Raw genomic sequence first — 27,619 nt, forward strand, 5'->3', positions numbered from 1 at the left:
GTCTTCAGTTTATCCTACCCTCCCACACTTTTGGGCTCTTCTCTACCTATCTCCCCATCAGCCCCCATTTCTCCTTCGTAACCTCTGGACTCCCCCCCCACCACGATACCCCTACCCACCACACACAGCCTGTTACCCCTGCTGCAGCCCCACTGCCCCCGACCAGGCAACAGGAATCTCTGAGGGGGAGCACAGCTCCCTCCTTTCCTGCTGGGGGTGAGAGCAGTGGGCCTGGCTGTGCCAAGCACCCCCCTTCAAAGCTGTGCAATGCCCCCTAGAGCACAGACAGTCCCAGTTCAGAGGGACCCAGTGGCCTCACGGTTAGATCAGGCTGATGGGAGGCAGCTAGGGCCAGAGAGAGGGTGCCAGGGAATAGGGAGGTCTAGTGGTGTTCACTGTAGGGTTGTGACCTGATTGAGGGTACAGTGGGGTCTCCATGTACTCAGTGCCCTTCTGTCATTGCCTCTTGCGCTGTCCCATGTTCCATTTTTGCCTCCTTACCTCCACCTGCCTTTCCCCTCCGACCAGATTCTGATCTCATTCACCCTGGTGTAAATCCAGAAAAACTGCCCTGGTTTCAATGTGGTTACCTCGGGATCTATGCCACAGTCGGTGAGATCCAGCCCCTCTCTTGGCTCTCAAGTAACATGATGCCCTTTGTTGGGGCATTAGCAGCAGAGTCGAACCTGGGACCTCTGACTGTATAACCATGAGCCTCTACCACCTGAGCTAAAAGATCCCTTGGAGCTTGAAAGTTGTAGCAGACTCCTCAACCTTCATGTGGCCCGGCCACCACTAAGGAGGGAGACATAGTGTCATGCTAAGGAAACATTGATTATATTTATGGCCTAGTGGATAGAGGACTTGACAGGGACTCAGGAGTCATAGCTATTCCCAGCTCTGCCACTGACCTGCCGGGTGACCTTGGGCAAGTCATGTCACCTCCCTGTGCCTCAGTTTCCCCAGATGTAAAATGGGGATAATGGCACTGAGCTCCTTTGTAAAGCACTTTGAAATCTACTGATGAAAAGTGTTATATAAGAGCTAAGATTTAATTATATTATTATTATTTACAGCAATCATTTAAATCTATATTGCTCTGGCATCTTCCCCCTGGAAGATCCCAGCATGGTTCACCAGACCTTGGTGTCTGATACTCACAGCCACTTTGTACCCTATGCCAATATACAGCAGGATCACGTGATTCAAAACGGGGTAGGCAGTGCTCTCCCCACATACATTGAGCATCCTCTACTGACAAATGGGTCACGTCACCTACCACTGACATGCAGCCACCTTTGAGGTGGGACACGGCTTCTTTTCAACAGCACACTACTCTACAGTTTGAGACAGGAAGTGAAGAAGAATCCAGTATTCCACTAAAACTGGGGACAGGAGGCGGGAGGAAGTCCTTTTAGAACATCAGCAGTGGGACACAGAGGCAAAGTGAGGTGAATGGGGTGCAGCCTGAGAGGTGAATGGGGGGGCGGTCTTTGAGGTCCTGTGTTAGGGCTGGAGCCAGCCAAGCATGCTGGGTTATCAGGTATGTTTGGTGCAAGTGTCATTGGTCACTTTTTGTCTATTGGAAAGGCAAAGGTTCAGGCACCTGTCTAAACATTGATTGGGAATTTTCCATCAACATGTTTTTTCAACAAAAAATACAGTTTCCACAAAGTTAAAATTTTCTGCAGGCAAATTTCAATTTTGTCAAAATTATTCAATTGTCTGTTGGGAAAATCTGAACAAAATATTTTGTTTCTGGTTGGGTCAACCGGATCGAAAGACTTTGGTTTGTCGAACCGAATCGAAACATTTAATTTCATATCAGTTTGACATTAACCTGTGTTTGCCTGAGCTGCCATGATACTTTCTGAGAACTGTAGTCTGAGTGCCTCTTGTCTCCATTCTCCTTTATGGGTCAGGCTACCTGGCTGGACTACATCTCCGATGATGCACCACAATCTTGCCTCTGGTTGAATCAACGCGGTGCATCATGGAAGATGTAGTTCGAATAGGGATTCCGGCCCATAGAGGAACATGGGAGCTTGAGGCATGCAAACTACAACTTCCATGAGTAGGGCCTTACCAAATTCGCGGCGGTGAAAAACACGTCACGGACTGTGAAATCTGATCTCCTCTGTGAAATCTGGTCTTTCGTGTATTTTTACCTTATACTGTACAGCTTTCACAGGGGAGACCAGCGTTTCTCAAATTGGGGGGCCCGACTCAAAATAGGGTCGTGTTGGGCAGGGGGAGTCACAATATTGCCACTCTTACTTCTGCACTGCCTTCAGAGCTGGGAGGCCAGGGAATGGCAGCTGCTGGCCAGGCGCCCAGCTCTGAAGGCAGCACCCCGCCAGGTGTTGGTCCTGCTTTGAGCAGGGGCTTGGACTAGATGACCTCCTGAGGTCTCTTCCAACCCTGATATTCTATGATTCTAACATCAGCACAGATACCATTCCATCCTTACTTCTGTGCTGCTGCCTTCAGAGCAGGGTCAGGACCCCTACAGTAACAACACTGTGACATTTCAGATTTAAATTTCTGAAATCGTGAAATTTACGATTTTTTAAATCTTATGACCATGAAACTGACCACAATGGACTGTGAATTGGTAGGGTGATGCAGTAGCTTGGTGAGGGGACCATGACCCAGATGAATGTCAAACTAACCTGAAGCCAAATATTTCATTCTGGGAATGTTGAAATGTTTCCTTTTGATCAGAAAGGTCAAAATGTTTCATTTCATCATATCACAAAAAAATGTTGATAGTTTGCTGAAATATCAGAATTTTCCATGGCATGGGGATTCTGATTTTCCAGCAGATCTGCTGATAACCCAGGGTGCAGCAGGGTTTGGAATCCACAGAGAGGACTGGGAAGTGCAGTCAGGACTGCCCTCAGGCACATTGGAAGGAGAGGCGTGAACGTGCAGTCGGTTTTGCTGGGATTGGGCTCTGATACACCACTGAAAGGGACTCAAAGCAGGACGGGCTCAGGTCTGCAGGGGAGGAGGCTTATTAGCATATTGGGTGGGCAGCTCACAGAGTGGGTAGGGGAAGTTAATGTGGAGCAGACTCAGTCATACACCAGGAGGATGGCAAATATATGTGGCAGGAGGCAGGTACTTAGATGGGAGGGTTCTCGCACACAACAAGAGGGCAGTCAGCGGTAGTATGGGTGGTAGTGTGCTGGGGCTGTGGGTTCAAATCCTGTACTAAGTCTCTCAAGTGATTTTAAAGCCAGACAGACACTGCTGCAGACATGGTGACCTGCAGTAAAGGGTCAATTGGAAGCTCGACTAGAGGTCCACTCTTTTTTCTCTGGCTGTCTCTGCAAAGCAGTGGCTCTTCCGGTGTTTACAGCTTCCACCCAGGAACAGCCTATTGCTGCTGCCCTCCTGGGGGGATGCGCAGCTGGTCATTAGAAGTCAGCCGCAGCCTCTGCTGCACCCCAGCTACCACATCAGTTTCTGTTTCATGGGGGCCATGCAGCCGAAGGATCTCCTAAGGTCACCAGAAGAGAGGCGCCGGATATAAACACCCCCAGACTCTGAGCGTGGAGGAGGAACGGGCGGCTTTGGAACCCAGTGGTGGATTGGAATTTTACGTCTTACTCCCGCTTTTGTAAAGGACCCAACAGAATGGTCTCCCCCCACCATCTGAATATACCCAGATCTGGATCAGCAGGGCCGGCTCCAGCTTTTTTGTCGCCCCAAGCGGCGAAGCCAAACAAAACAAAACAAAAAACAAAAAAAAAGCCACGATCGGCGGCACTTCGGCCGCAGCTCTACCATGCCCGAGAGGGAGTGAGGGACCCGCCGCCGAATTGCCACCGAAGACCCGGACGTGCCACCCCTTTCTATTGGCCGCCCCAAGCACCTGCTTCCTTTGCTGGTGCCTGGAGCCAGCCCTGTGGATCAGAACCCAAGTTTGTCTCTTAGCCCATCTGGTACTTTGCAGTAAATAACATGGGCGAGAAGCACAAGTGGTATACAGTATCTGGATTACACTGGGAAATCCACAGCTGGAGTGAATTTAGTGCAAGCCAAACACTCACACCCTGCTTAGAGCTAAACAGCCATCATGACTCCTTCATCCAGGACGCTACAGAGGGGGCTCGCCAGGGACTGAGCAGACCTAGCAAAGCAGACCACCCCACGCAGCTCAAGCCAGAGACTCAGGAACAACAGGGAAATCTTTGTTGGTGAGCTAAGATCCCTTTGCGATGGCACAAAGTCCTGGAAGGAGGCACTGAGAGGTACAATGATAATATGATAGTGACCCAGAAAGAGATTCTGATCTCTTACATGTGCTTCCAGCTGCAGTCTGAGCCAGAATTTAGCACTTCTGTAGCGCTTAATCTGTTCAGGAAAGTGCTCGATAAACCTTCACTTACCCTCACGGCCCCCCTGGGAGGTAGGTAAGTATCACTGTCTCTGTTTTGCCATAGAGGAAACAGGCACAGGGAGAAGTGACCAGTCCAGTTACACTGTGATAGTCAGGAGAAGAATTCCCAGGTCTGTTGTTTAAACCACTAGACCCAACTGCCTCTTGAGAACTCCTCCTCTGCATCCCAGACTTTAGGTCAAACCTCAAACCAGAGCCAAACATTCTAGAGTTTCTTGGGTTAATTTCTCCCTTCCTCCCAGGCGGTTATTTCTCATTTTTGTTGCATGTCTTTGTACTGTTGTATTTTCAGCCGAGAGCACACAGCCTGACCCACAATGAAAGGGGAGCTCAGAAGCAGAATATTGCACAAATCTCAGGAGTTTCTAGCCTGGTCTCCCGAGATTTCCAAGGCAGCTTCGCGAGACAAGGCGTTAGGGCAGGGGTAGGCAACCTATGGCACGAGTGCCGAAGGCGGCACACAAGCTTATTTTCAATGGCACTCACCCTGCCTGGGTCCTGGCCACCGGTCCGGGGGGCTCTTTATTTTAATTTAATTTTAAATGAAGCTTCTTAAACATTTAAAAAACCTTATTTACTTTACATACAACAATAGTTTAGTTATATATTACAGACTTATAGAAAGAGACCTTCTAAAAATGTTAAAATGTATTACTGGCACGCGAAACCTTAAATTAGAGTGAATAAATGAAGACTCGGCACACCACTTCTGAAAGGTTGCCGACCCCTGCGTTAGAGGAAGGCCTGTCAAATTGCTGATGGGAAGGATTGGCTGGCATTTATCATTCTGGCCCGTGGGGCAGCAGGTGCAGGTGAGACTGAATGCTCACCTGAGTTCAGGTCAGAACTTCCACTGACCTCGGAATGTTTGCCTAGAGATCAAAGTGGGAATCTGGCCTCTATGTAGTAACTAAATGTTTAGGGCCTCATCCCATTCCCATTCAAATCAATGGCAGGACCAAGTCCTTCATTCTCATAAGTATTTGTTACTCACATTCATCATCATTCAGTGGGGGAAAAGTCTCGCCTCTAGCACTGTCCTTGCTCTTTGTTTCTCTTTTCTCTGTCCTCCTCCTCATCTCCAGCTTTATGTCTCGTCTTCTGAATTCCCTGCCCTGCGGCACCTCCCACTCACGTGGGCCGTGGCCCTCTGCCCCTTTGATAAAATGTGCAGCAACTTAATATGCATGATGACGTTTATAGTATCACCATTAGAACTGGGTGAGGGTTTTTTGGTCCAAGCATTGTTTTCAATGAGAAAAGCTTTTTGGCAGAAATTTTTTCATTCTTCTTTGAATGATTGCTCGTGTCGATTCCAAGTAGGAGTGTGCGCGCCACATGCACAGTTGCGAGAAGGTTTTCCCCCGGCGGTACCCGTCGGGTCAGCTGTGGAGCCCCCTGGAGTCGCACCTTCATGGCGGTGTATATAGGTCCCTGCTGACCGGCTGCCTCTTCAGTCCCTTCTTACCGCCAGTGATGGTCATTGGAGCAGCTTCTCTCTTGCAAACAGCAAGCGATCTCCTAGTGGACTTTCTTTCAGTGTTATCTGTAAATCGTTAAAATCTTATAGCTAGTTAGTGTAAATAGTGTAGTTAGTTTAGAGAAGTTTCAGTTGGGGTCCCCCACCCACCCATCACGTTTCCCGTCCCCGGGGACTGGGGGATGCCTTGGTCTCAGGGATTCAAACCAGGTGGGTCCTGTCTGAAGTGCTTGGGACAGGCACATCAAACAGATAAGTGCAAAATCTGCAGAGGCTTCAAACTAAGGACCAAAACAGAGGGACTTCAGGCTGAAACTGCTCCTTATGGAGTCAGCCCTTTGTCCCCAGGTGGCGTCCGACCCCAAGCCCGGCACTTCGGTGCAGAGCGTGCCAGCCTCAGTAAGGGAGACCGTAGCGCCGAGAAAGGACTCGGGCTCTAAAGGACCCTCGGCACCACCATTCCCCGGTGCTGAAGACTCCTTCCGGTGCGAGTGCCCGGCACCGCTCCAATTTGCCGGTGCTGCACAAGAAGAAGAGGACAGACAGAGGGCGCTCTCCAGCTAAAGTAGTGGAGCGAGCAGGCACTAGCGGGGTGTGTCCCACATCGGGACACATTGCTCCGGCTCCAACTCTGCCGGCACCGTAGACTCCGGCCTCGTGGGGAGGTCCGGCGAGTCTGGTTCTCGTGAACTCCCCAGTGCAGGAGTGTCGGGAGGAGGGCATAGACCTTCCTTCTACGCCGGACACCTTTGAGGCGGCTAGGGACCTTATCGCAATGACGGCGCAATCCCCCGCACCAGCACCACAGAGAGGCACCGTGCCCTCGAGAGGCAAGTCGGCAATGATGCGGCACCGCTCGCCCTCACCTCAGCGCTGCTCCCCGGCACCGTCTCAGTCCACTCCGCCCTGGTCGCCAAGGTTGGAGTATTCATTGGACTCGGTGGCGGAGCAGTACACCTCTGGGTGGACCCGGCACCGCTCGAGGCAAGAAGAAGGGCAGCTGCTACCCATGATGTCCTGGCCTCCGCAGTGGCAGATGCCAGCTCAATGGCCCTACTGGACACATGGGCCTACCACCAAGCCCAAGGGCCAGTGTTCAGATCCCTGTTGGTGGCTTCGGAGGCTCGGGTCCCTCCATCATCGACTTCGGTAGCCCAGGAACCTCTGCACTGGTACCGGTACCAAGAGAGGCACGGGCCCGGAACCAGCACAGTCCCCAGCACCACACACAAGGTGTCTCGATGTGGGAGGATCCCCGTGAACAGATGGGTCTTGAGCACGGTAGAATTGGGATATTCTCTCCAATTCTGTTCCCTCCTGCCTTCCCACCCACCCTCCCTGTCCCTCTTCAGGGACCCTTCTCACAAGCAACTTCTAGTGCAGGGAGGTGCAAACGCTCCTACAACTCAAGCAGTAGAGGAGGTTCCTCTGGAGTTCAGGGGTAGGGGGTCCTACTCCCATTATTTCCTCATCCCCAAGGTCAAGGGTGGGCTCAGGGCTATTTTAGACCTGCGAAACCTAAACAGATTAATGAAGAAGTTAAAGTTCCGCATGGTCTTCCTGGCTTCCATTGTTCCCTCCCTGGATCCAGGGGCCTGGTGTGCTGCCCTCGATTTGAAGGACGTATACTTTCACGTGTCCATAATTCCGTCCCACAGACGGCTCCTCCGTTTCGTGGTCAGCAATACCCACTATCAGTTCATGGTCCTCCCCTTCGGCCTCTCAACGGCCCCTTGGGTGTTTACCAAGTTCATGGTGGGCATGGCAGCCTTCCTACGGAAGCGGCAAGTGCAAGTATTCCCATATCTAGACGACTGGCTAATCTAGGGCCGCTCCCAGGCCCAAGTGGAGGACTACGTGAATCTGGTGTGGATGACGTTCCACAGACTTGGCCTCATTCTGAACATGGCGAAATCGACCATAGCCCCCGCTCAGAGGTAGAGTTCATCAGAGCCTGCCTGGACTCCAGTTGGGCCGGAGCATTCCTCCCAGAATCTAGCTTCCTCACCATGGGTGCCATCATAGAGGATCTCAGAAGATTCCCCACCACTATGGTGCGGAATTGCCTGAAACTGGTTGGACATATGGCTGCTTGCACGTATGTGGTACAGCACGCCAGGCTGCGGCTCCGTCCCCTTCAGGCTTGGCTAGCCCGGGTATAGAGGCCGAATGGAGACTGCCTAGACAGACTGGTCACACTCACTCCTCCAGTCCTCGAGTCCCTCTGGTGGTAGCTCAACCCACTAGCAGTCTGTGCGGGAACACCCTTCTCCAGACCTCAGCCATCGCTGTCCCTCGTCACAGATGCGTTGACCCGGGGAACGGGGGGTGCACCTAGGCGGACTCAGGACTCAAAGTCTTCGGTCCCAGGCAGAACTTTTGCTGTACATCAACGTCAGGGAGCTGTGTGTGGCTTGCCAGACGTTCCAAACCCATCCACAGAGTAGATGTGTATCGGTATTGACCGACAATACCACAGCGATGTTCTATATGAACAGACAGGGTGCTACTCACTCCTCTCCCTGTGTCAGGAAGCCCTCAAGCTGTGGGACTTCTGCATTGCCCATTCGATACACTTGGAGGCATCGAACCTTCCAGGATTGCAGAATGAACTGGCCGATCACCTCAGCAGATCCTTTCACGGCCACGAGTGGTCTCGCCGCCAGGATGTTGCAATCAACATTTTCCAAAGGTGGGGATCTCCAGATAGACCTGTTCACAACACGGCGCAACAGGAAGTGTCAGCAGTTCTGCTCCTTCCTGAATCACAGCCCGGGCTCGCTCATGGACGCCTTTCTCCGTCCTCGGAAGGGGTGCCTGCTGTCCATTTTCCCGCCTTTCATGCTCATCCACAAGGTCTTCCTCCAGGTTGGCCGAGAGGAAGCATCAATCATCTCGATAGCACCAGCGTGGCCACGTCAGCACTGGTTCACCATGCTGCTGTACCTGTCGGTGGACAGCTCTGCCCATGGTCCTGGACTTGATCACACAAGACCACGGCTGCCTCCAGCATCCCAATCTAGAGTCTCTCCACTTCATGGCATGGAAACTCCATGGCTAAACCTGTTAGAACCTGCGTGCACTGACTCGGTTAGGGAGGTTCTCCTCGGCAGCAGAAAACCATCCACTTGGTCCACTTATCTGGCTAAGTGGAAGAAGTTTTCGATTTGGCCTGTGCAGAAGGGCACTCCTCCATTGCAGTCATCGATTCCTTTCATCCTGGACTATTTACTTCACATAAAACAGCAGGGCCTGGCGGTACTGTCGATAAAGATGCACCTGGCCGCTATTTTGGCTTTCCATCCCGGGTCAGCTGGATGGTCAGTATTTGCTAACCCCATGGTTGGCTGCTTCCTCAAAGGGCTACATAGACTGTACCCACAAGCAGAGGTGAAAGTAAACCAGTACACCCCAATACGGTGTACTGGCAAGAGCCGGTGCGCTGTACCAGGGCGGCCGACTTCTCCAGGCGGCAATTTAAAGGGCCTGGGGCTCCCAGCAGCAGCTGGAGCCCCAGGCCTTTTAAATTGCTGCCAGAGCCCCGCTGCTGGAGCCCTGGGGTAGCGGCAGCGGGGCTCCGGGGTTATTTAAAGGGCCGGGGCTCATGCTGCCTCGACTGCTCTGGGCCCTTTAAATAGCCGCCGGAGCCCCGCCGCCGCTACCCCAGGGCTCCGGGGGCTATTTAAAGGGCCGGAGCGGTAGAAGCAGGGGAGTCCTGCGCCCTTTAAATAGCCCCCAGAGCCCTGGAGTAGTGGCGGGGCTCCAGGGTCTATTTAAAGGGCCCAGGGCAGTAGAGGCAGCGGGAGCCCCGGGCCCTTTAAATAGCCCCTGGAGCCCTGCTGCCAGAGCCTTGGGGTAGCAGCGGCAGCTGGGGGCTCCGACAGCGGTTTAAAGGGCCCGGGGCGGTAGCAGCAGCCGAGCCCTGGCTCTTTAAACTGCTGCTAGAGCCCCCGGCTGCCGCTGCTACCCCGGCGGGGGAGAGGGAGGGCACTTCCGGTACAGGGTGGGCCGGGGCTGGCTCTGACCCCCCTATCCCCGCCCCTTCTGGGGGCCAGAGCCGGCCCCAACCCAGCCCCGTACCAGTAAGTACCTATTTTTACTTTCACCCCTGCCCACAAGTAAGGCAACCCCCATAGGATCCCCCATGGGATCTCAATCTGGTGCTCTTGAAGCTGATGGGCCCTCCCTTCGAGCCCCTAGCAACATGCTCTCTACTTTGCCTTTCTTGGAAGGTGGCATCCTAGTGGCTATAACGTCAGTTCAGAACGTCTGAGCTCAAGGCCCTTTATACTGTGTTTTATAAAGACAAGGTGAAGTTGCGGCCACACCCAGCTTTCCTCCCCAAGGTAGTTTCGCAATTTCACGCAAATCAGGACATTTTTCTTCCAGTGGTTCCCTCTAAGCCGCATGCTAATAACTGGGAATGCTCCATTCCCTGGATGTCAGATGAGCGTTAGCCTTTTACATTGAGTGGACAAAGCCGTTTCAGAAATCGACACAGCTCTTCATTGTGATTGCTGAGCGGATGAAGGGGTTCCTGGTGTCGTCCCAAAGGATCTCTTCATGGATCACGGCTTGTATCAGGGCGTGCTACGACCCAGCAAAGATACTGGCCCCAGCATTAACGGCGCACTTCACAAGAGCAGAAGCTTTGTCTGCAGTGTTCCTGGCACCAGTTCCTATTCAAGACATCTGCAAGGCAGCGATATGTTTGTCTAATCACACCTTTATGTCGCAGAGGCTAGAGACGATGCCGCGTTCGGCAGAGCGGTCCTGCAGTCTGCGACTCGGTGAACTCCAACCCCTCCTAGGGACTGCTTGGGAGTCAGCCACTTGGAATTGACATGAGAAATCACTTGAAGAAGAAAAAACGGTTACATAACTTTCCTCACTGTTGTTCTTTGAGATGTGTAACTCATGTCCATTCCAAGACCCACCCACCTCCCCTCTGTCGGAGTAAGAAGGAACTGAAGAGGCAGTGGGCTGGCAGGGACCTATATGAAGGCACCACTCCGCGGGGTTCCACAACTGACCCGAAGGGTACGGCTAGGGGAAAAACCCTCCGACGACTGTGCACGTGGCACGCACACACCTACTTGGCATGGACATGAGCAACACATCTCGAAGAGCAACAGTTACAAAAGGCAGGTAACCGGGGTTTTTGGTTGAAATTTTTCAAGTTTTTCATGGAAAAACCAACATTTTTTGGTAGTAATTTTCAGTAGGATTGAAATGAACTGATTCCCCTCCCCCCCCCCAGCCCCATTTGATTTTGGTTAAAAAAGAATCTGTTGATGAAAATGGAAAATTTTCACTGAAAGCCACAAGTTTTTACTGAGAAACGGTCTTTGACAACTGGAAAACCATAGACGTCAAAGTCCACGCCCAGTAAGATAAAAGGATTGGAGGTCAGGAGAGTTTTCACATCACGGTCATCAACTCAAGCAGATGCCACAGCCGGCTACATTCATGTCACATCGAAGCGCTTTTTTGCAACCGAGAGAGCTAATACTTACATTTCGATGAAAGCGGAGATTCTGTCCGATCTGAAAATGCCTTTGGGGCGGCTGTGTAAATACATCAGGCTGGTCAGGTGTTTGTCTGCGCCGGTTCAGTGTGATGAAAGCTTCTCTCCAAGTCCTGGGGAGATCACCTCTCATTGGATGCATGGGGTTGTGTGTCTCATAGCAGCCCAAAGGGGCTTCAGTTCAGTTTGATCAGACAAGTGTCATGAAAGGGCAGAAGTACAAGAGACAGGGAGAGGGAGGGGAGCCCTGCACTCACTTCCAAAGCAAGGCCGTCTGGGATGGAAAACACATTCCTCCTGCACCAGGCTGGCATGCGGAGCGAGAAAGCAGCTGCCCCCATGTCCATCCTCACTCCCACTGACCCGTGAGGGGCATCTGCGAGAACCCTGCAGGAGTTCCCTTTGGTGTCTCTTTAAACACATGCACCAGAGGGGGAAGAACAGCGCAACGCTGAGAACTGAACCAGGATCTCCCCAACTATTGCCATAAGCACTGCACCGGGCTTCTTCCCCATCAAGGGTGAGATGCCCAAGGGAGCTCCTCTGAGACGGGTCTATGGGAGTTAGGCACCTAAATACCATTTAGGATCTGGGCCTTAGTCTCTCTGTGCCTGAGTTTCTCTCCTGTACAACAGGGACAATAGCATTGCCCTGCCTCATGGTGTGGGGGAAGGAGTTGAGGCTAAATATGGTGACGATTGTGAGGTGCTCAGATACTGTGATAATGGGAGCCAGAGAAGTGTCTACACAGGTGTACCTGCGAAATTGTCTCTCACCTCTGTGCATCACATTTAACCGCTTAGCTTCCAGCTTCAGTCCTCCTGCAGGGGCCCTACAGGGGTAGGCACAAGACATACCCCTCTGCTTGCAGTAGCCAGAAACGCTGGCCGGTTCAAGTCACTCTTGGGCCAGGAGGGGCACAATGTAGAAATACGGCCGAGGATCTGTCAGAATGAAACTTTACAAGCCTGGAAACTTTGGTGAAATAAGTGCTCCTAATAACCAAGGGATGGGAAGTTGGGGTCCAGAGCAGGGGCGCTCATTTGGTCTGCTGTCGTGGCAACATAAATTGGAGGGTGGCTCCCGAGTCCTTGGGCAACGCCAGCCTGGTTTGAAGTGGTGTTGAGTGCCAGCAACTGCTATTGACTCCCATGGGGGCTCAGCATCTGAGAATCAGCCCCCTCTTGGCCAGCTTTTCAAAAACGCTCGGCACCTGCAATTGTGCATCCATATCCCAAACCTGCTGCACGGCCTGATGTGAGCAGCAGCTCTGCTGCTTGGAGAAGTGGGAAGGGAGGGCTGCAGGTTAGCATTGGCAGAGCTGAGCATGGGGAACCAAGGGGGCTGCAGGTTCGGACTGAAAGGTATCAGCAGAGCTGTGGTGGGGAGCCAAGGAGTGGCACAGCAGCGCTTAAGCATAGGCCAGGTGCTGGTCCTCTGCATGGGTTGAATTTCACTCCAAATAAGCCGTTTCCATTAATGCTGTCTCCAGGAAACCCATTTGCCAGAATATCTGCAGGAAGCAAATACACGCCGGGCATGAATGCTGGGAAACCAATGTGCCCAGGGGGCTTGGCAGTGCCCAGCTCACCAATCCAAAGCCTTTCCCGAGAGCCCTCTGGCTACTGCCTGTAGTTTGTTCTCAGCCAGTCCTGCTCGTGACACTCCCTGGAAGTCTGTGCTGGCTCCAGCAGCAGGAAAAGTGAGCCGACCTCGCCCGTTGGGCAGCAGCTGCTGCGGGAGGAGTGGAGGGGTGGAGCTAGACCCACTGATTCTCTGCAGAGCCTCGTAAAGCCCTTTCCAGGGCCCCCATGTACACAGGCTGCTGCCCAGCATGACTTGTGGAGAGTGGCCCCAGCATCCAGTCCCTTCCCCGGTTGGAGAAGGACGGTCTTTTGGCTAAAGCACAGGACTGAACAACCAGGAGCTCTGGCTCTTGTTGCTGACTCGCGGTGTGACCTTGGGCAAGTTACTTCCCCTCTCCGTGCCTCAGTTTCCCCCACTGTTACAATGATACCTCCCTCCTGGGTGGGGCGGAGGGTACGTGAGCTTGGATTCATTCATGCTTGCAAAGTGCTTTGAGACCTTTGGTAGGAGGAGCTAGCGAAGCGCAAAGAAGGGCGGGCGCATCCCAGCCAGGGCTTCTCTGTGCCAGTGTCAGGCATTAGCTATGTGGTTAACAGGGAGGCAACATTAGCTCCAGCCACACGGTGGGCCGGACACCTTTGGTCTGTTCGCTCCCTTGAACAAAACTAAGCTCAACTCAGCTGCAACTGGCTCTCAGAGCAGCATTGTTCTAGCCCTGCACCCGTAGCCCGGTCCAGCTGGAGGAAATGAATTATTTCAAAGCTGAAAGCGAGTGTGACAGAGAGGCTTAACCCTGACTCTTAACCAGGGCTGGTGGACACGGGATGAGCCTTTCTGCAGTTCAGCTGAAATGTGACTCATCCTGCTGGGCTGTCGCCATGGTCTCCGATGACTGCTGCTGTGCCCCAGGGGTCACTCGGAGCAGGCAGCCTGGTGCCCCCGCTTCCCTTCGCCTTGCTGCCCCTCTTGCTGGATCCACGGAGCAGCCAGGAGATGAAGGCAGCAGCAAGTGGAGATGGTGGGGGACACAAGATAAGGGGAGGTCTAACAGGCCCCAGGAACACTCTGGCACCCACAGCTGCCGAGTTTTGTGTGTCTCCACGCCCTGCCCCTCTGGTGTTAGGGGCAGGGTGTATGGTCACGTGCATTTCATTCACAAAGATGCAAATTAAATGCAACATCACATGCGGAGCTGCCCAAAACTTGACAGCCATGAACCGAAAATCCAACTTGACTGTCTGCTCAGTGGTGGGCCAGCCCCCGCGACTGACGTCCTCTGTCCCCAGCAACAGGTACTTTTGGGCACTGGACACTGGTAGCTAGACCCATATTCCGACGGGGCGCTGGAGTTCATTTCTCCATGAGTTACATGCTTGCTCAGCTAAACTGGTTGCAGTGTTGTCTAGTGGTAAGAGCAAAGGATTAGGAGTCCCAGGACTCCTGGCATCTAGTCCCAGCTCTGTGAGGCAGTATGTTCTAGTGATTAGGTCAAAAGACTAGGAGCCAGGACTCCTGGGTTCTTCTCTATCACTGACTTGCCATGTGATGTCGGGCACGTCACTTCTTTTCCTGAGGCCTCTGCTTGTTTCTCAGTCAGTTTCTCGCAGGGGTGTTGAGAGCATTAATGGGTGTTTGCGAAGTGCTTTGAGATCCCCATGGGAAGCAAGGCTGTGTGTGATTTCTTTATTAAGCGCTGTAGCTGAACTCAGCTGGAACAAATCCATCAGGGATTTGGGATCTGTATCTAGCAATCTGAATGCGAAGGAATGCAGATCCAGCTGGGGCTGTTTGGAGGCGAGGAGGCTACATGGAGCTGCGCTGCAGTAGGGTCTAATAATCATGGCTGTGCAGGTGAGATTTCTGGCCCGGTATTAGGGGACGTTCTCAACCTCTCCCTTGCCCACCCCCACTTGGCTAAGATGGCTCTTCCCTCCCAGTCACTGGGGTTAGGGCTCCTCAGGTTGGAGTCATTCCTTTGTGATCAGCTGCAGCGAATCTCCCTCTACTCTGTCCTTGCTCCCCCTCATAGCTCATGTCACATAAGGGGCATTCCATTCAGGGAGAGGGAAGGTAGCACGGGTCCCATCCCCATACAGCTGGACGCTCTGCTATCATCCAGATCAGCTTGCTGACTTCCTAGCGGCTCCTGCTCCACCAGCCGCTGGGATGGAGCAGTCAGTGTCAGGAGGCAGGCAGCGCGAAGGCAAAGACCTCTGGAAAGTGCAGCGCATCCCTGCGGTCTGTGCACACAGCACGCGTTGCATCCTAATGCGGATCCCAACTGCTGCACACTCTGCCCCTGCCACTTCGCTAAAGCAACTCTGCTCTTTTCACTCATCTCTAGTCCGCCCTGGCCGCTGGCAGCCAACACGGGACAGGCAGAGGTTGGGCTATCCAGCATCAAACTCATGTCATCATTCAACAGGCTAGGGAATTTTAAAGTCGCACTGTCACATTTAGCTCCCAATTTTGACCTGCATGACCATGGTTACAGAAGTCCAGCTGTGAATGCTCTCTGCCTAGCTACTGGCTCCCACATTTCAAAATGTCAATCTCTGTTCTTTCCATCTGGCAAACACAGTTTTACTCAACAGAAACCAACAAGACCAGCCCCTCTGCTGCTGTTAATCAGCACAACTTTATTGGCCTCAGTGACCTGTGACCCTGGACACTAGCTGAGGATCTGGCCCCATGTAATTAATGACCTTTTTTTGGTCCTGATGAGTGAGGCTTCCCTGCAGGGCTGTGGCGCCAAAGCCAGGGGTGTTGCCTGAGATCCCAAAAGTGAAATGCACCAGGTAAAGCTACAGCACACTGAATCCCGATCAAATCTACCAACGGGGGATGTGTGAAGGGAAAGACTCAGCCTTTAACTCCATGGGCTGGCCAAGGAGAGCTTTCTGGAGGGGCAGAGCATGAGAATGATCGTTTACTAAAACATAGGGAGTGTTCTTCCTGTGTGTGACGAGAGAAACAGATGAGACCTGGACTCCATTCCCAGCTCCACCACTGACCAGCTGGGTGACCATGTTGCTGCTCTGTGCCTCAGTTTCCCCTCCCACCAGTTTTCTGACTTGTCTGCTTGGACTATAAGGCCCAGATCCTTCAAGGTATGCAGGCTCTGGCTTCCACAGAAGTCAGGATCTGGGCCCAAGCTTTTTCCAGGCAGGGTCTGGCTCTTACTCATCTATGTTCTGCCAGCACAATGGGGCCTCGGTCTCTAGGTGTTGCTGTAATATTATTAATCATTATTGACTGTGACTGAAGAAAAGTAAACTTGATTTTAAAGCTGCTTCTCGGGTGGTAATGTGGAGTGTTTTCAGCATGGCGGGGAAGAAATGGGCAGTTAACTCTACGGTTCCTTCCTCATTTCTCTCTCTAACTCTGGCTATAAAGCACAGTTCTGGTCAGATCACGGGAGCTATGCTGAGCTACACTGGCCCACTCTTTGGACCTGCTTGTTTGGAAATAGTGGTTCTATGTGGGTTTTCAACCAAATAGCACTTAAGGGTTTCAAAGCAGATGCCTAAGTAAAGGGTAGATTGTGAGTCAGGCTTTGCGGTTACACAAGGAACCCCCCTACACAGACTGCCTGGACCTGGGTCCAGATATGTGGGGCTGCTTGCTCACCTACTCCCTACCTGGAGCAGGGGGAGGGGCAGGAAATGGGCAGAGCCAGGTCTCACTTCCTACCCCCTGCTCATTAGCCAGAACAGCTGAGCCAGTAGTAAGTGACTACAGGTGTAGGCCAGGAGTAAGTTACTACCTCCAGAGCAAGAAGGGGGTGTTGCTGTGTCTCCCAGAGCTATTCCTGAGATGGTGGCACTTGCGTCCCAGGGTGGAGCCTAAAGTCACCCCCAACCCATAGAGGTGCTGCTCCCCTGCAGCTCCCGTTGATTTGCTAGCGTCCCGGGCAGGGAGGCTACTTATTTAGGTGCCTCCTTGTGGATTTAGGGGCTCATTCACAAAACAACTTTGACTGACTGTCACTTTAGGTGTCTAACTCCCAGAATCAGCTTCACAAAACCCTGCTCAGCTGCCTCCAAACCCTACAGGCACCTAAACTTCCCCAGTGCTTATGTTTTTGCTGTACAAGTTCTCTTGGTACCTGTATTTCTGCCTCTGCGCACGCGCACCACTGCCTCCCTCTCGGCTTCCGGATGCCTAAGGTCCAGAGGAACGCACAAAACAGGGGAAGATGGGCCTTACTTGCCTGGTAAGTGGGCTCAGAACTCGCTGATCGGACCGGGCTCCTGCTTGGGGGCTTACATAGAACAGTCCCTGGCGGGGGGTAGAGGAGGAGGACCTCACTCACATCCGTTAGCGCCATGGGATGCGTGAGACCTCCCCAGCTAAATCCCACTACCACCTGAGGGAGAGAAGGGATTTGAGCTGGGATTTACAATGAAGCTGAGGGTGTGGGGCTTTGGATCCCGTGCTCCAGTCCAAGCTGCAACTTCCACGTGCTGTGTGCACAGCTGTTAAGGCACTGGCGCAAGCCCAGGTCTGTCAACCCAGGATGGGAGACTCGCTGTTGCGGGCTGTGTAGACCTACCCTTACTGTCCCCATTCATTGCATAGGGAGCCTAGGCACCAAACTTTGTGGCTCCCGGTGGCTTTTGAAACGTTCGGCATGGTGCTGCTCGGTGACCCCACCTCCCAGCTCCATTGTGGCTCTAGCCCTAAATGCCTCACTTCAAGCCCCGAACACTGTGGTCACAATCAGTAGAAATGGGCTACGCCCCCCAGTGTAGCAGGATTTATGCCAGCTGAGGACTTGGCCCATTGCCTTTCAAGCCTCTGTAAGGTGCTGTCAGGTGCGGCGAGTCAAAATTAATGCTGGGATCAAATTAAATTAAATTAGAATTGAGCTCTTGTGCTTGAGCAGCCTGGGATGTTTTATAATGGACTCTGAGTCCTTTGCATTAAATACCCCTTAGTGACTCAGAGGAGGCAGCTGACCTGATTTATGCCTCAGACGATTCGCTGTGCATTCCCGAATATATTTGAAGTATTGTTCCTGATGACACGTCTCCGCCTTCTGCTTCCTTCAAGATCCTTAACTTTTCAATCAATTTCAAAGCCCTGAGTAGAGGGAAGCTGCTGAGCGGGGTGTGGGGGACCCACAGCACAATAGCTGGGGGGATGTCAAGGGAGGCGAGCGAATTTGTCAGGCAGACAGCCTTTTATCCTCCCCGTGCAAGCTACCGCAGGAGGGACAAGCGGAGAAATGGCTTTTGAGAGCAGGGAGGATTTAGTCATCAATTGCCTGTAACTTTGATGAGCGCGTTTTCCATGCAGCCTTTATGAGCCGTCTCATTCTGTCTTCCAGGGCCCCCTATGGGGTTTAATGGTATTGTGCCTGTATACACCATGTAGTGCTGTTCCCCCAACTCGGCATTAAATCAGAACAGGGCAGGGCCATTGAATGCATCCAAGGGCCCCTTTGAAGAGAAAACCCAGCGCGTGCCGGGGTCTCCTGAACAGCAGGTTCCAATGGGAGGCCGAGCTGTGAACAGACTGCCACCGGGTTTGTTACAGGGTGGAAGTCAGACAGCGAGGAGTGACATGGCAGTAGCATCAGGATCAGAGGCCCCCGGGGGCTCCTTATCCAGCCCTGCGCTCTTGACTTTGCACTGCACTCTGCCCTGGTGTTGGCAGGGTCATGCCCTTCCAGGCAGGCTCCAGGTGAGATGTGGGGAGGGTAAGAGGGCCGCAGCTGGGTGTGTTCTCACTGGGACAGCCGCCAAGGAGCCAGCGCGCTGTTTGTCCTGAGCATCGTGATGGAAGGCGCTTCAGAAAAGCTTTTCCAGTGAACTGCGGGATTCAGAGTTCAGGAACCAGAGACCCGGAACCCAATAGCTACTCTAGCCTTCACCGAGGCAGCAGCTGAGCTATTTATAGGGGCTTTTCTTTGGGGAAACAGCTAACTGCCAGGAATCCCGGCCCACACTGTCATGGCAGATTCCGTAGAAATACTTCCCTCTGATCCGTATCTTCAGCAGCCCCTCCCTTCCTGGGGTCACAAAAATTAGCTTCTTATCCCACCTCTGCCACTGATCTTGGACAAAGTGTTTCACCTTTTCGTGCCTCTGTTTCCCCTCCTGCTCTTTGTCTGGGTTGGCCGTTAGTTTGTAAACACTTTGGGGGCAGCAACTGTGTCTCGCTCCGTTTGCACAGCACCTGGTGCGCTGGGGCCTCCTGATGTTACTGTGATATAAAATAGCTGTGCTGAGCTCCACCGTGTGGCCTAAAGAGCTCTGCTAGGGTCTGCTCCGGAGCCCACCGATGGGAGCCATTCTGTTGATTTCTCTGGGCTTTGGATCAAGCTGGAATTCCAAAACTGTCAGTTGTGCCCCCGAAAGGTGACGAGCTGACGTGTGACTGAGGAGTTGGCTGTTGGTATGAAGGGGTGTGAATCAAGGAGCTGATATTTGTCTTAACTTGGGGCAGGTCAGAAGTTGATTTTCTGGAATCCGATTTGCCATGCAGTGAATATTTGGAGTTGCTCAGTATTAGTTGGTTAGGCCCAGTTTCAGCATGGAAGGCTGTTATTCCAAAGTGGGATATTGGGGAATGATTAGAGAGAGGATATCGACGTGACTCATGCTATGAGGAGGGTAGCCTGAGGCACTGAAGAACTATTTCTTTTACTGGGGGAAGAAAAGTTGAGAATAAGGATTAGTGCAAAGAAGAGCTGCTCAAAATGTTAAGTTTCACAGAAGTATTAAGTACATTTTTATTCTGCTAGGTTATAACATGGAGGGATTTTAAAAAAAATTTCTGGGGAAATGTATTGACTTTTTCTGAAAATTGGAACCTTTGAAAATGTAAATTTCAAGTTTTCTCATGGTAAGTGTTTGCCTTTGTAAATGTCCTGTTCTGAAACCCCCCTGTAGCTAAGACAATCAAAACTGGCAACAGAAGAGAAACAAACAACAAAGAAAACCCAGAAAAACAAAACTGAAACCCAGTAAACCAACCAAAAATGTTCATTGTATTTGTCAAAAAAACAAACTTTCAGGAACATCACAATGTTTACATTAACATTTGTTCATTAAAAGAGGTTGTTTTTAATAAGATTGAATGTTTCTTTCTTATCTAGCCTCCATTACTGTCGTATCTGAGCACGTCACAGTTTCTAATGCATTAGTGCTCATAACACCCCGTGAAGTAGCGCAGATGGGGAATTGAGGCCCAGAGGGTTTGTCTACCCTTCCAGCCTGGCAAGGGCTAGCGTGCTAAGAGCAGCAGTGTGGGGGTTGTAGCTACAGTGGAGATTTGTGAGATCAGACCGAGGGGCTGGTGGGCCTGAGCACCCAACCCTCTCCCCCCCCCCCCCGCCCCGCCCCGGGCCACGCTGCTGTTTTTAGCACGCTAGCGCATCTGTCTACCTGGGCTGGAAGGCTCATTTCTAGCTGTCGCTATATCCTGAGAGACGAATCATCAGATTTCCAAACGTATCTAAGGCCCGTGGCTTCAATGGGAGCGAAGCACCTGACTTGCTTAGCTGCTTTTGCAGGTGCCATGAGGTGCCCATCGGCATCTTTAGATATTTCAGCTTGGAAAATCTGGCCTTAATTGACTTGACCCAGGTCTCCCATCGCCAAGGCTGGTGTTCTGACTACTGGGCTATCCTTCCCCAGTCTGAATGCTGTATCGACTCTTCCATCAAAAAACTTCTTGGCCAACTCCAGTAGAGAGGCTGAAATATGGAGCTTTTTCCAGCGGATCAGAGAGACCGGGCAGCCATAGCCTGGGTTTTTTTTGCCTTCCTCTGCAGCGTGGGGCATGGGTCACTTGCTGGAGGATTCTCTGCACCTTGAGGTCTTTAAACCACAAGTTGAGGACTTCAGACTAAGTCAGGGGTTTGTTACAGGAGTGGGTGGGTGAGATTCTGTGGCCTGCGTTGTGCAGGAGGTCAGACTAGAAGATCATAGTGGTTCCTTCTGACCTTGAAGTCTGTGAGTCTGAGTTCTGAGCACTGGCATGAAGATGACTTTCTGGCAGATGCAGATGTTCATTTAGCCATGGTTTAGCCTGACCCGATAGAGTTGCGGAAGTGCCTCTGTGTGGTTGTAGTTAGACACGGAGCACTGTTCATCTCCCAAGTGCACTCAGATGGGAGATGGAGGTGTGGTCACAGCATGGGTTGGGATACTTATGCTGGCATTGGTCTAGCTAGTGCAGGTAACAATAGTAGTCAAAATGGGGCAATGTGAGCTTCAGAATCAGGACATACGTAGGCAGGTTGCTGGCCTGTGCTGGGCTCTGTGCTGCTGTGTTTTCACTGCTGCTGCTCTCTGTGCTAGCTAGATTAAAGCTAGCGTTGGTATTCAGAGCCGCGCTACCCTTACACCTGCGTTTGCAGCGGAGACAACCCCCGAAGCTGTGCGCAGTGCAGAGTGAGCTGAAAGTGGCAGGGGAATCCTCGCAAGCACAAAGACGGCAGAAGTGGCACAACTGCCACCCACATCAGCTCTGTCGCGTCCTGTCTCCTGACTCCACCCCTGGTCTGTTGAATGCGGGGGGTGGGGGGACAGGGGCAGAGCAAGGCACCAGTACGCCTGGTTCTAGGCTGGTGTCCTGACCTCTCCCCTTCCTAAGCATGGCTGCGTGCGTTGGAGAACAGAGTCCCAGCACCTTGAGAAGAGGGAGAGATCCCAGACATGCCATCCTCACCCCCGCACTCAGCTCAGTATGGCACTGGAACCATGAACTGCAAAAATAAAGAGCTCGGCCAGATGTCTCTGGCATAGAACTGGAAGCTTCTGAATACGAGTCCTTATGTCCGCAGATGGCATCCGGCTGGCTCTTAATGACTTACCGGGGTCATCCCTAGCTGCACAACCTGCAGCAATCCCGAATGCACCCCCCAACCCTCCCCCCTGCCCCAGAGCTCTGCTTGGGCATGAACCAAACCAATCACATACGCCTGTGCAACCTGCTCCTGACCTGGAATAACTCCCTTCCATCAGCAGCCGCTCAGTCTGACAATGGGCCATGCTGACACAGTGAGCGATAGCGCTGGGGAAAGGAGCCAGCCGGACGGCCCTGGAGTCTGGAGGCTTCTAATTTATCATCCCAACCAGCACGGAGCAAGCCGTGGCTGTGCAAGCACGCCCACCCCGCCTTGTACCTCAGCCCTGGCCTGTGCAGGAACCTACCTCTAGCCGGGACGAGCTCCATATCCATGGCACGTGCTGGCCCTGATTCAGTGAAGTGCTGAAGTCCGTGGGATATAAGCTCATGCTTAAAGTTAAGCACTTGCTCAAGTGCTGTCTGGAATCAGAGCTTCAGTCCATGGCCTCTGAGGCTGCCAATGAGTGGCCCAGTTCGTGCCAGCGGGCTATGGGCGATGCAAAGATTTTGATGACCTGGGCAGTGGTAGAAGTGGACTGAGACCTTGGACACTGAGCAGCTGGCTAATGGCCACAGCTGTGTCGCTACTGACCCGGGTAGATTTGGTGACCTAAAGGACAGAAAGCTCTGCCTGCCACCTTCTTATGCATGGGCAGAGTGCAGTGAAGCTAATGGGTGTGTGTGTGTAGGATCAGCACCTCTGATAGGGTCTATCAGCTCTGCTAGAAGATGTTAGAGAGTGAAACTTCCTTAGAGCAAGGTCACATAGGCTGCAGAGCCATCTCCCAAGAGAAGTGGTGAAGGCTGCATTGGTTGATCTTTAAAGCTAGGCTGGACAGTACCCAGGGAAGTATCTAGACTAACAGGGATCTACCTGGTCTCGCTCTGGGCCCATATTCTGCCTCAGTTTCCCCTCCTCTCATGCTGGTTCCCTTGGCCTTCAGATCCTTGCATGCAAATTTGTCATCTTATATGACAGGGATAAATCACGCAAATCAAACCGTGCATCAAAGTCATGAAATGGGCTACAAATGCAATAAAAATAAGGTATTCAAAAGTTTAGGAAATGGAGGGCAGACGCCATTTGGTCTAGGGCCGGCCCTAATCTGAAGGAGGATGAATCCAGTGGTCGGCACTGCTGGGGTTGGAGGAGGGGGCAGTAGAGGGGAGGTTCGGGTTGGTGCTGCTGGGGGTTGGAGGGGAGGTTGATGCAGTTAGGGACTGGGGTGGTAGGGGAGGTTGAGGCTGCTGGGGAGCTGAGGTGGTGGAGGGGAGGTTGACACTGCTTCCACACACACCCCCAAGAAAGAGGCCTGAGGAGGGATTGGAAGGAGGGCGCATGGGGCATCACTCCAGGGGGATGAGCCTGGCAGAGCAGGTCTTCTGTGAGAAGGTGCAGAGAGAAGACTAGGAAATGGGGGATGGGCTTTCTGCCCCAGAGAGGGGCAGGGCCCCTGCCTAGCCGCCCTGGCGGGATGTAGCTGTGCTTGTGAACACGCTGTCACTGTAACCAGACCCCCACAAAGGGCCCAGTGAGTTTAGGAGAACGGGCCGTGCCTATAAAAATGGGTTAGCAGCTCATGGATAGTCCTAGAAGGGGCCTCAAGCTGGCTGTGGTGATGTGGGGCTAGGAATTCCGATCTGTGTTAATTTCTAGATGCTGTATGTGACCGTGACATGGGAGAGGTTTACTGTCTGCCCCTGGGGGGCTAGTTGAATAGCAGGAAGGTAACACAGTGGATTGGGATAGGGCACCTCAGGGTAAACAGGGCAGGTGGATAAGACACAGGGCTGGAGCCACTAAGGCTTGGTCTACACTACCCCCCCTAATTCGAACTAAGGTACGCAACTTCAGCTACGTGAATAACGTAGCTGAAGTCGAAGTACCTTAGTTCGAACTTACCTTGGTCCACACGCGGCAGGCAGGCTCCCCCGTCGACTCCGCGGTACTCCTCTCGCCGAGCTGGAGTACCGCAGTCGACGGCAAGCACTTCCGGGTTCGACTTATCGCGTCCAGACTAGACGCGATAAGTCGAACCCAGAACTTCGATTTCCAGCCGTCGAACTAGCTGGTAAGTGTAGCCAAGGCCTAAGCTGTGAAGATGCTAATTGCGGGCCCCAGCCTGAGTTACACAGCTGTTTTGCCCAGGCTGGGAATAGAGGGATCCAAAGGACTGAATCAGTTAGAGTGACTTTGTAGGGGAGTTAACAGCCCCCTGTCTAAGACCCAGGCCCTGCAGATGGGTCGGAAGCAGGTGGGCCTGACTAAGCTGTTGGGGGATGCTGAGGATTAGGTCAGACAGCCAAGCTCATAGGCCTGTTGTTGTCTTAAAATCCTCATTTGTGCTGCGCTGCGCTGCAAAGATTGAGCAGTCCTTTGGTTTAAGAAAGCTGTGCAGTCAGCGCTTCAGTCATCATTCCAGCTGGTGCAGGGAAGTCTTGCAGGCGCTGAGCCCGGTTGGATCTGCTGAGAGATCACGGCCAGTTCATAGGGCTGTAGCCAGAGACCCAGTCCAGGACCAAGAGAGTTGTGGGATCCCACCTTAGTGAGGTGAAAGAAAGAGGCCTAACACCTCAGGGGGGAGGGCGGTTGCATACAGAAAGTGCAGAGAGAGATCAGAGATGCAGCTAGTTCTGTAACTGCAATCCCAACCACAACTGGCTAACATGTCTTTAAACACAACTCACCCATCTACACTTAGTGCAAAGTCCTGTTTAGACTGAAGTGAGTTAAAATGCATTGGGCTTTGTCTACACACAAACATGCACTGGTTTACTGAAACCAGTTTAGTCAAACGGTGCAGACTCCTGTGTGGACGTTCTGCCTTCAGTTGAAGAGCAGCTGAGTTTGGGTTAGTTTAACCTCATGAATGGAAACAAGCATGGTTTAAACCAAAATGAGGGCATCCACCTGGCCTTTTGCCCTGATTTAACTAGACCAGATTAAAATACATAGATTCCAAGGGCAATGGGGACTGTGATCATCTAGTCTGACCTCCTGCATAGCACAGGCCAGAGAACTACCCCCAAATATTCCTGTTTGAATTAGACCAGATCTTTTAGAAAAACATCCCATCTTGATTTAAAAATTGCCGGTGAGAAAGAATCCACTTATAAATAACACCCTGCCTTGTTGTACACTTGCCTTTATCAAACACCTTTTAAACCCACCTATTTCCTGACTCTAGATGGGCTGCAAATCAAAATCGTTCTAACCCATGTTCCTCTTTTCATGCAGTTTGAAACCACACAATGGCTGTGTTGTTTATTACCGTAGTGCCCACGAGTCCCAGTTGTGGACCAGTTCCCGGTTGTGCTAGGAGCCGTACAGGTGCAACTAAAAGTTTGCCCCTCCCCCAGAGAACTTACCTGAAAGTCCTTCCCCCTCTAACTACCAGTTTCTGCCTGGTGTACATTTCTGCCTGGTGTACCTAGCTCTGGCTGTAATGATTTCACGTTCTTTCCCATTTCATTATTCTGGAGGATTAGTCTGGTTAGCTGATTCCTCATGGCTTTTTCTATCATTATTGTTTTCACTGCGTTCTCATTTTCTTGCTCCAGAATGAATCTGTCCCATTTCCCCGTGTAAGGGCTTTATCAGTTCCTGACACGTCCGTGGTTTAATTACAGCATGTTTTGAAAGTGCAGGTTTTTTTCTAAGGGCCCGTCTACGCTACGTTTGTTTCAGTTTTGACCGTTTGATTGGATTTTTTAAAATAAAGTTAACAGAAGCTTTGAGATGAAAATTGTTTTTGAACTGAACAGTTAGTCCAAATCGACATGAATTCACAAAACATCTGGGTGTCGTCGAATCTGCATTTTTCTCTGATAAAAAATCTTGTCTGAAAAAAATGTGCCTGGCACTATGTATGAACTCGAGCAGTTCCACAAGGCAGTGAGAAAGCCCATGGCTGTGCCCATCTTACTTCTTGTTGCTTTGCTCTGTTTAGGTCTCCTGTCTCTCTCACCCGTCACAAGATTCCCACGGTCCTGAACAACTGGTAAACACGAGTGGCTGTGGTAAGTCCTTTCAGCTTTATTCTGGTCTGTGAGAACATCTTGGGCTGAATCCAACTCATGGGCCTGGTCTACACAGTGGGGGGAATCAATCTAAGTTACACAACTTCAGCTACGTGAATAACATAGCTGATGTCCACATACTTAGATCTACTTATTGCGGTGTCTTCACTGTGGTAAGTCGACAGCTGACGCTCCCCCGTCGACTCCACCTGCACCTCTCGCTCCGGTGGAGTACCAGAGTTGGCAGGAGAGCTCTCGGCGGTCGATTTATCGCCCCCTGCTGGGTTGATCACTGCCCGTCGATCCAGCGCATAATATAGACATGCCCACGGTGTAATAACTCCACTGGTGTCAGTGGAATTTGGCCCCTTAGTGTGAGCTGAGAAACTGCCAGGTTCTTTTAATATTAACCTGATCCCGAACAAGTGATGTGTGATGTAGTATGTTAATGTTTTATTGTAACTTTGCCTTAACAAAATGTTTCTTAAAAGGGGTGCGTGTGGGGGAGCACACCTTCTCCGGACCAGAGGGGTAGCTCGGTACTGCGCATTTGTATTTGCTGATCCATAGTGTTCGTTCTTCACATAATCTTCCAGCACAGACCAGTCTGACCAATAATACACACAGACACGAGCCTGTAGGTTAATAAGGAAGTTTTACCCAAGGAGTTCATTGTGGATGTCACAGTTCAGGGCAACTGCACTTGTATTTCTCCCCCATAGTCCAGCCAGGGCACCCACTCTCAGGCTCCTGGCTCCTCAGCCATCACTTCTCTTGGGATAGAGGCTCGTGTCTCTCTCCCTCTCAACTGGGTTTTTCCAGGCCCCACAGTTCCCTGCCTACACTGTTATTCCCAACAAGTCAGACGGCCTAAGCAGGCCAGAGTCTGTATTTTGCTCTGTCCCCAGAGGCTGTAAACAGCATAATGGGCTGCAGGTATAAGTTACCCCGCAGCTCTTTGTAAGCAAGCACATTTATTGTTAAGGTGAAAGCATTACAGAGAAAATGCATTAACAACAAGAAAAGTTCCTATGCACATGCTAAAAGCTAACCTGACATCACCCATCCATCCTGTGGGCCCCCCCTTGGACAGAAGGTCCTGTCTGTTTGCTGGATCAGAAAGCACGCCCTGAGTTAGGCAATTTATCCAAAAGTCCTTTCTTTGCCCGGTGGGCTCTGGAGAATCCAGTTGGAACCAGTATCTGCAGCCTCCCCAGGTGGTGATACCCCTCTGGAGTTGTTACAATCTGAGTGAATTTGCCTCAACTCCTCATAAAGTGCTTAGTTCCTGGAGGGTGTTGATCACCCGCCCACATGGAATTACATGCAAGCCCTGACCCACAATGATACATAAACTTAATACAGTAAGGTCTCCCAAAGGTATTGCTGGAATTTGCCTTATTAGTCACAACAAACAGTCCCCAGTCTATGAGCCCTACAAATCTTGGGTTGATTGAGATTATCTCTGGCAACGCACTGTCAATATTTCAACAAAGATCTCCCTTTGCCCCCATGTACAGCAGCCTACTGAAGTTCAGCAAATAGTGTGTGAGGGGTAACCAATAGGCTGAATTCAGCCCCTTTTCCTTGCTCATAGAATCACTCTGAGCCGATGCAGTTTCCTCTATTTGCAGTCATTGTTTTATCACTTCCATGGTGGTTTTTAAATCTGCAGACCAGTCGCCAATCTATGGTCCAGCTGGGTTGATTAGGTGCAATCGGTCGGTCAAGTCAC

General features: G+C 51.8%; 1 protein-coding gene across 1 annotated transcript in view; it reads left to right on the forward strand.

The window, feature by feature from the left end:
• Positions 1-27,619, forward strand: part of SYT2 (synaptotagmin 2) — a 197,784-nt gene that overhangs the window by 101,342 nt on the left and 68,823 nt on the right. The window contains exon 2 of the mRNA XM_054024662.1: positions 25,815-25,884. The gene's annotated coding sequence lies outside the window, so the exon portion shown is untranslated. The remainder of the gene's footprint in view (positions 1-25,814; positions 25,885-27,619) is intronic.

This window comes from Malaclemys terrapin, chromosome 4 (genome assembly GCF_027887155.1).
Source record: "Malaclemys terrapin pileata isolate rMalTer1 chromosome 4, rMalTer1.hap1, whole genome shotgun sequence".
Taxonomy (NCBI): domain Eukaryota; kingdom Metazoa; phylum Chordata; order Testudines; family Emydidae; genus Malaclemys; species Malaclemys terrapin.